The sequence below is a fragment of the Oncorhynchus tshawytscha genome, linkage group LG32, assembly GCF_018296145.1.
Source record: "Oncorhynchus tshawytscha isolate Ot180627B linkage group LG32, Otsh_v2.0, whole genome shotgun sequence".
NCBI lineage: Eukaryota > Metazoa > Chordata > Actinopteri > Salmoniformes > Salmonidae > Oncorhynchus > Oncorhynchus tshawytscha.
The window spans coordinates 9,875,964-9,884,498 of record NC_056460.1 but is presented as its reverse complement, the minus strand read 5'-3'; positions in this window follow the sequence as shown (position 1 = coordinate 9,884,498).

Below are 8,535 nucleotides of genomic sequence, written 5' to 3'. Positions count from 1 at the left end.
CTCTACCCGTCCCTCCTGTATCCGGTCCCAGTGGGATGTGCCTCTCCCTTCCCAGGGAGTATGATGGGACGGCAGCAGGTTGCCAGGGGTTCCTGTTACAACTGGACCTATACCTGGCCACCGTTCACCCAGCTCCCTCGGGAAGAGAGAGGGCGTCCGCCCTCGTCTAGTGCCTCTCGGGGAGAGCTCTGGAGTGGGCAAACGCCATGTGGGGAGAAGGAGATACGGCGTTGGAACACTTCGAGGAGTTCACCCACTGCTTCCTGGCAGTCTTCGACCATCCCCCCGAGGGTAGAGCGGCGGGAGAAGTGTTCTTCCACCTGAGGCAGGGGACGAGGAGCACCCAGGAGTTCGCCCTGGAATTTCAAACCTTGGCCGCCGGTGCAGGATTGAACGACAGAGCCCTTATTGACCACTACAGATGCAGCCTGCGCGAGGATGTCCGTCGGGAGTTGGCCTGCAGGGATGCCACCATCACCTTTGACCAACTGGTGGATCTGTCCATTCGGTTGGATAACCTGCTGGTCACCTGGTCACCAGTCCTCTGTTGTCCACCTGTTTGTTCATGTTTGTTTTCCTGAGTTTTCCCCGCATTCCCAGCATAAGGTGCTCGTCGATTCAGGCGCGGCTGGGAATTTTTTCGACAGAGCGTTCGCCCTTAGTATAGGGATCCCCATTGTTCCTGTGGTTAGACCCTTCCTGGTACACGCTCTGGATAGTCGACCATTAGGGTCCAGGTTAATTAGGGAAGCCACCATCTCCCTGGTCATGGTGACGCAGGGGGGTCACGAGGAGAGAATCAGTCTCTTCCTCAATGACTCTCCTGCGTTTCCCGTGGTACTAGGCCTTCCCTGGTTAGCTCATCATGACCCCACCATTTCATGGCAACAGAGGGCTCTCACGGGGTGGTTGCGAGAGTGCTCGGGGAGGTGTGTCGTGGAAGATTCAGAATTTGTTGGTAACATTTGTAAGATGTTTTATATTCATCAAATGTGTGTAAGTTACTTCTCATCAGAATGGTATTTTTGTATAATACTGTGGCGGGGTTGCAGTTATCTGTTCTAAGTTGCATGGGCCGCAGAGAGGGGAGAGGTCAAAGTGTCATCAAATCAAATCAAATTTATTTATATAGCCCTTCGTACATCAGCTGATATCTCAAAGTGCTGTACAGAAACCCAGCCTAAAACCCCAAACAGCAAGCAATGCAGGTGTAGAAGCACGGTGGCTAGGAAAAACTCCCTAGAAAGGCCAAAACCTAGGAAGAAATCTAGAGAGGAACCAGGCTATGTGGGGTGGCCAGTCCTCTTCTGGCTGTGCCGGGTGGAGATTATAACAGAACATGGCCAAGATGTTCAAATGTTCATAAATGACCAGCATGGTCGTATAATAATAAGGCAGAACAGTTGAAACTGGAGCAGCAGCACGGTCAGGTGGACTGGGGACAGCAAGGAGTCATCATGTCAGGTAGTCCTGGGGCATGGTCCTAGGGCTCAGGTCCTCCGAGAGAGAGAGAGAGAGAGAGAGAGAAAGAGAGAATTAGAGAACACACACTTAGATTCACACAGGACACCGAATAGGACAGGAGAGGTACTCCAGATATAACAAACTGACCCCACCCCCCCGACACATTAACTACTGCAGCATAAATACTGGAGGCTGAGACAGGAGGGGTCAGGAGACACTGTGGCCCCATCCGAGGACACCCCCAGACAGGGCCAAACAGGAAGGACATAACCCCACCCACTTTGCCAAAGCACAGCCCCCACACCACTAGAGGGATATCTTCAACCACCAACTTACCATCCTGAGACAAGGCTGAGTATAGCCCACAAAGAACTCCGCCATGGCACAACCCAAGGGGGGGCGCCATCCCAGACAGGATGACCACATCAGTGAATCAACCCACTCAGGTGACGCACCCCTTCCAGGGACGGCAAGAGAGAGCCCCAGTAAGCCAGTGACTCAGCCCCTGTAATAGGGTTAGAGGCAGAGAATCCCAGTGGGAAGAGGGGAACCGGCCAGGCAGAGACAGCAAGGGCGGTTCGTTGCTCCAGAGCCTTTCCGTTCACCTTCCCACTCCTGGGCCAGACTACACTCAATCATATGTACCACTGAAGAGATAAGTCTTCAGTAAGGACTTAAAGGTTGAGACCGAGTTTGCGTCTCTGACATGGGTAGGCAGACCGTTCCATAAAAATGGAGCTCTATAGGAGAAAGCCCTGCCTCCAGCTGTTTGCTTAGAAATTCTAGGGACAATTAGGAGGCCTGCGTCTTGTGACCGTAGCGTACGTGTAGGTATGTACGGCAGGACCAAATCAGAGAGATAGGTAGGAGCAAGCCCATGTAATGCTTTGTAGGTTAGCAGTAAAACCTTGAAATCAGCCCTTGCTTTGACAGGAAGCCAGTGTAGAGAGGCTAGCACTGGAGTAATATGATCAAATTTTTTGGTTCTAGTCAGAATTCGAGCAGCCGTATTTAGTACTAACTGAAGTTTATTTAGTGCTTTATCCGGGTAGCCGGAAAGTAGAGCATTGCAGTAGTCTAACCTAGAAGTGACAAAAGCATGGATTAATTTTTCTGCATCATTTTTGGACAGAAAGTTTCTGATTTTTGCAATGTTATCATGTGTAAACATATCTTTTGCTCCACTGTGTGTTTGCAAGTTCACTCCCTACTTTTCCCATGGAGGATGGCAGTGTCTGGAATCATTCTATCCTCTCCGTGAGTTTGTATTTAGAGTTGGTTGTATCTAAATGACAATTTGATATATGCCTGTTGATATGGAGGGTTGGTTTATGGTTCTGGGTTTGAGTAAGGAGACAAAGCTGAACGATTTATTATGTCTATGCTGTCTGACTATGTGTGATCTTTGCTATAAAGGATCCCATTTTGCCATTGTGTGGGGACTCTCAACTTTTCATTAGAGATACTGAACTGTTGAAAATCAAAATGCTATAGAGCTTATATAATTAAAGATGGACTTTGATAACTAACTCTGACTTGTGTGTGTGGTTTGCTCCCATGATTTGGTAAATAGAGGAAATTTCCACGACAGGTGTGTAGGGGTTTCTGTTGGTGCTACCACGGTGGAAAGTCCAGACCAGGTCTCCACCGTGCACATCTCCCAAGAATATACCGATTTGGCTCGCGCCTTCTCCAAAAAGAAGGTGATTCAATTACCACTTACCGATAATTCTCCTGGTAGACACTACACTTCCCAGGAGTCACGTGTATCCCCTGTCGCAAGCGGAGACGGCGGCTATGAAGACATATGTCTCAGAATCCCTTCTTCAGGGGTACATTCGGTCCTCCACTTCACCCGCCTCCTCAAGTTTCTTTTTCATGAAGGAGGGAGGTCTGCGCCCGTGCATTGACTATCGAGGTCTAAATCAAATCACGGTGAGGTACAGTTACCTGCTACCTGTCATCGCCACGGGGATTGAGTCAATGCACGGGGCGTGCTTCTTCACTAATTTGGATCTCAGGAGCGCTTACAACCTGGTGCGTATCCGGGAGGGAAACGAGTGGAAGACAGCGTTTAGTACCACCTCAGGGCATTATGAGTACCTCGTCATGCCGTACGGGTTGATGAATGCTCCATCAGTCTTCCAATCTTTTGTAGACGAGATTTTCAGGGACCTGCACGGATAGGGTGTAGTGGTGTATATCGATGACATTCTGATATATTCCGCTACATGTGCCGAGCATGTGTCCTTGGTGCGCAGGGTACTTGGACGACTGTTGGAGCATGACCTGTACGTCAAGGCTGAGAAATGCCTGTTCTTTCAGCAGGCCGTCTCCTTCCTAGGGTATCGCATTTCCACATCAGGGGTGGAGATGGAAGTGACCGCATTTCAGCCGTGCGTAATTGGCCGACTCCCACCACGGTAAAGGAGGTGCAGCAGTTTTTAGGGTTGGCCAATTACTACCGGAGATTTATCCAGGGTTTTGGCCAGGTGGCTGCTCTCACTTACCTCACTGCTGAAGGGGGGTCCTGAACGTTTGCAGTGGTCGGCTGAGGCGGACAGGGCTTTTGGGCACCTAAGGGCTCGGTTTACCTCGGCTCCCGTGCTGGCCCATCCGGATCCCTCTTTGGCTTTCATAGTGGAGGTGGAAGCGTCCGAGGCTGGGATAGGAGCCGTGCTCTCTCAGCGCTCGGGTACGCCACCGAAGCTCCACCCCGGCGGAGCGGAACTATAATGTGGGGGACCAGGAGTTTTTGGCTGTGGTTAAAGCTTTGACGGCGTGGAGACATTGGCTTGAGGGGGCTAAACACCCTTTCCTCATCTGGACTGACACCACAACCTGGAGTACATCCGGGCTGCTAGGAGACTAAATCCTCGTCAGACAAGGTGGGCCATGTTTTTTTTAACCCGTTTTGTGTTTACCCTGTCCTACAGACCAGGATCTCAAAATGTTAAGGCAGACGCACTGTCCCGGCTGTATGATACAGAGGAGAGGCCCATGGATCAGACTCCCATACTCCCGGCCTCCTGCCTAGTAGCGCCGGTCGTGTGGGAGCTGGACGCGGACATTGAGCAGGCGTTACGTACAGAGCCCGCTCCCCTCCAGTGTCCCGTCGGGCGTCTGTACGTTCCGTCTGCTGTCCGTGACCAGTTGATCTATTGTGCCCACACGTCCCCCTCCTCTGGTCATTCGGGGATCGGCCGGACGTTGCACTATCTGAGTGGGAAGTACTGGTGGCCTACCTTGGCAAAGAACGTGAGGGTTTATGTTTACTCCTGCTCGGTGTGCGCCCAGTGTAAGGCTCCTAGACACCTGCCTAGAGGTAAGCTACATCCCTTACCCATTCCACAACGGCCTTGGTCACACCTGTCCGTGGATTTTCTGACCGATCTTCTTCCCTCACAGGGAAACACCACGATCCTGGTCGTTGTGGATCGTTTCTCTAAGTCCTGTCGTCTCCTCTCTCTGCCCGGTCTCCCTACGGCCCTACAGACTGCGGAGGCCTTGTTTACACACGTCTCCCGGCAATACGGGGTGCCTGAGGATATAGTGTCTGATCGAGATCCCCAGTTCACTTCGAGAGTCAGGAGGGCGTTCATGGAACGTCTGGGTGTCTCGATCAGCCTCACCTCAGGTTTTCACCCCGAGAGTAATGGACAGGTGGAGAGAGTTAACCAGGATGTGGGCAGGTTTCTGCGGTCTTATTGTCAGGACCGGCCAGGGGAGTGAGCGTTGTTCATGCCCTGGGCTGAGATGGCGCAGAACTCGCTCCGCCACTCATCCACTAACCTCTCCCCCTTTCAGTGCGTATTGGGGTACCAGCCGGTTCTAGCGCCGTGGCATCAGAGTCAGACCGAGGCTCCTGCGGTGGACGACTGGTTCAGGCGCGAGGAGGAGACATGGGAAGCCACCCATGTTCACCTCCAGCAGGCCACGCTGCGGACCGTCACCGCAGTGAGGCCCCGGTGTTCGCACCGGGGGACCGGGTCTGGCTCTCGAATTGAAACCTGTCCCTCCGCTTGCCCTGCCAGAAGCTGGGCCCGCGGTTTGTGTGGCCATTCAAAGTCCTGAGGAGAGTGAACGAGGTGTGTTACAGGTTACAGCATCCCCCCGATTACCGCATTAACCCCTCGTTCCATGTGTCTCTCCTCAGGCCGGTTGTGGTTGGTCCGCTCCAGGAGTCTGAGTTGCGGGAGGTTCCTCCGCCCCCTCTGGACATCGAGGGGTTTCCGGCGTACTCTGTCCGTTCCATCCTGGATTTGAGGCATCGGACGAGGGGCCTTCAGTACCTCGTGGAGTGAGAGGGGTACGGTCCGGAGGAGAGGTGCTGGGTTCCGGTGGCGGACGTGTTGGACCCTGAAATGCTGCGGGAGTTCCACCGCCTCCGGCCGGATCGCCCGGCGCCTCGCCCTCCGGGTCGTCCCCGAGGCCAGTGCAGCCGCACGTCAAGGGGGGTACTGTCATGACTTCCACCGAAGTCGGCTCCCCTCCTTGTTCGGGCGGCCGACGTCACTGGCCTTCTAGCAATCGCTGCTCCATTTTTCATTGTTCCATTTGTTTTGTCTTGTTCCCCGCACACCTGGTTTACATTCCCTAATCACACTGAATATATATGTTCCTCTGTTCCCCCCCATGTCTTTGTGTGGAATGTTTTGTTACGTGTTCAGTGTTACGCGCCAGACTGATTTTTCCCGGGTATCGTGTTTTGACCCGTAGTATGTTTATTGTCATACATCTGCATTATTGTGAGTGTTTTTGCGCTTACTCACTTTTGCCATTGGCTGGAGTTTTCTTGCGCAGTTGCGTCTGTCTTTTGTGCTTCTGCCAAATAAAGTGCGCCTGATCACAACTCTCTGCTCTCCTGCACCTGACTTCTTAACAGTAGCGCACAACCTTGACAATTTTAGATTCATTTCTACATTGAATGGGATCCTATGGGCAAATGGCATAACAGGATATGCCTATAAAGTATCTATATCTGGGATATGGACCACAAACTGTCGTGGGATATCAAACAACAGTATAGGTAAGTGCTAAAACAGGTACACGTCAAAATGGGGGATGTCCTCATTTAAATGTCCAGCATTACACCATCTGGTGTTGACATAAAAAGACTCTGCCCCCCAATTTTTAACCTTTACTGTGGCAGTCTAACCAAGCACACGAGAGAAAACCCGTCCAAAGTTACTGATTCAACAGGTATCCTCTCCAAGCCAAGTTTCTGTGAAACAAAACCAGCTCCCATCACGAAAGTTCCATTGGTTCACGGACAGCTCATCTCCATCGTTGGGCAGTGAGCGCACGTTCCCCGTGGACGGAAGGTAAAGGCTTGCAATGTCTCTGTCTGTTCCGCACTCTGACACCTCTTCTGCAACGCTGTCTCCTCAGCTTTATCTACGGTGGTAAATCCAGTCGAGAAACGGCATTACACCAGTGGATATATGTAATGGATAATTGATAGACACTAACAATCAAAGGGCAAACAATTCACAGAAGGAAGTTAGGAAACAGTGAATGTGCACGAATTGGTGCATTCTGAATAGAGAGACGTACCTTGTGCGTCTAAGTCACATTCCCCTAAACTCAACAAGACACATTATCTTCACACAAACTGTAGGCCGAAAGAATACTCTCACATACAGTGTCAGGTCCAAAGCAGTAGCCATTTCTGGAAAAACAATGTAATTTTGAAATGATTGAAAGGTAACTTATTTTCTCAGTTTTATCAAATTGTTTGGCGTGCCCATGGCAAATACCCTTGCGGCACGCGTGCCTTATGTTGCAGATGCCTGTCTTATATTGGACTGTGTGTTAGGTGGAGCAGCACAGGGGAACCAAAGAGAAGACTCAGAAAAGGAAACAGGGATGAATGAACCAAGATATTTATTGTAACACAGGGCTCGGATGGGTTGCAGAAAACCAGATGTGGAGGCTGAGGTTGGAGTGAGCTGGGTTGGGACAGGGTAAACAGGTCCGGAGCGGAATCCAAGGGAGTGGTAGTGTGCTGAATCCAGAACAGGGAAGCAGGGTAGTGAGATGTGGAACAGGAGACAGGAAGCAGAGTCAGAGTGGCAAAACTGCAGTGAGAGGATAAACAGCATCAGGCAGGGAAACAGGCACAGCAGGATACAGGATCTTAAATAATAACAAAACGCATGACTGACTGAATAGCGATTATGATCTGGCAGAGTGGAAGTAGCAGGATTGAGTATTTGTAGAGGTCTTGATTATGGAACGGGTTGCACACCAGCACACCTGTCTCCAACCACACAATCACACACACAGAGGGAGAGGAAGAGAGAGAGTGTACTGGGGGAGTGCCTGCAGGTCAAGGAGACACCGGATGAACACTAGAGGGTGTGGCAGGAGCAGATGTGACACTGTGTCATCCCTGTGGCCTTCACAATGGGATTAGTCCACTGAGACAGGAGCGAATCAGACCGGTGTCTCATGTGCCATGATTTTTTACAATTATATTGCGACTGCTCGACTAAAAAAAGCTGTCGACCAACAACCTATCAACCAAACAATCGACCAGTCGACTAAATGGGGTCTGGATTTTACGTTACATGCGGCATACAGCTCACAAAAATGTTTAAATGTTTTTTGATAGAATTAATCAACACTAATCATGTTCATTGAATTTGATTAAAGCAGAAAGTAAGATACTAAAACACTTAGCCAGTAAACTAGTAACAACTTACCCTTTCTCTCATCCTCCACTCCTGCAGACTACATTTCCTGTTATTTGATGAGTGAACAATGGAGTGTTATTACAGTTAACTGGCCCATATCCCCATGAGGAAAATGTTATACACAAACAGCATGTATTTGTTTTCCCTCCTTATATTATATTATGTTGAGCCTTTTCAGGATTTGGCTGTGATTAGTATTAAATGTTTGTTCATAGTTTTTGTTTCTTTTGCATGTTGCATGTTTTTTAATGATCTGATCATGAATTCTTCTCAACTTAGTATTTACAGTAACTCAAAAGTATATTGGTGTGCAATTAACAAATACACCAGATCTTGAATATATAGTACTTCCCCTGTATACTCTACCCACATA